Raw genomic sequence first — 911 nt, 5'->3', positions numbered from 1 at the left:
AGATAAACTACTGAGTCTAGTCCTGAGTTAGCCCTTCTATGTTTAGATAAAGTTCATAGGCCCCATGTGCAGGCACAGTTAGCTACAGGATTGTTCTGTGAAGTTAAACCCAGGACATAAAAAGAGAAAATGCACATCATTCTTACCGAGATTTTCTTTTCCTGGCCATTCTCCTAGTCAACATGGTTAAATGACTGATGGGTATTCTCCTGAATTGGTTATATACTTTAGTGTTTGAATCCACCCCTTCCTGGCCACCGATAGTCTTATTATAAAATGTTGACTAAGAGGCTGTACAGGAAAAGAAAATCTCAGTATTCATGATATTAATTTTCTCTTTTCCTGTCCATCCCCTGTCAACATTTAAAAATGACTGATTGATTACGTAAATTAAACATATGAGGGAAAACATAACCAACAATGCTTAACTGTCTAATCAAAGCGTTACATCATCTGTTTAATTACTTGCTCTCAACTGGAACAGTTTCTTCTTGTCACTCCTATGCTAAAAATCTTGTAAATGTTGGTAATTTACTTACCAGAACACTCCACTGAATCTAGCCCTAACTAATGACCTCTTAATGGCTAAGACCCATCTCTCAGCTGCTTTTGACACTGTTCTTCTCTAACAACCTACTCTCAATAATTCTTTCATTACCTCCTTACATGCTCGCATTCAAGATTTCGCTGGAATTCACTCCCATGTTCCGACTAAGTTTCTCCCAACCTTTCTGCTTTCAAAAGAATTTTTGAAAACACATTTATTTAGAGAAGCCAACCATCACTCACTAAATGCAATACCGTATGCTACATCTCTCATCTGGCTTACTGCTGATCTTGCCCATTCCCACATCTTGTGTGTGGCTGCCCCCCATGGCTACACAGCAGCTTGTTTATATAAACTATAGTAG

The sequence above is a fragment of the Xenopus laevis genome, chromosome 1S, assembly GCF_017654675.1.
Source record: "Xenopus laevis strain J_2021 chromosome 1S, Xenopus_laevis_v10.1, whole genome shotgun sequence".
Lineage (NCBI taxonomy): Eukaryota > Metazoa > Chordata > Amphibia > Anura > Pipidae > Xenopus > Xenopus laevis.
This window is presented reverse-complemented; position numbering follows the sequence as displayed.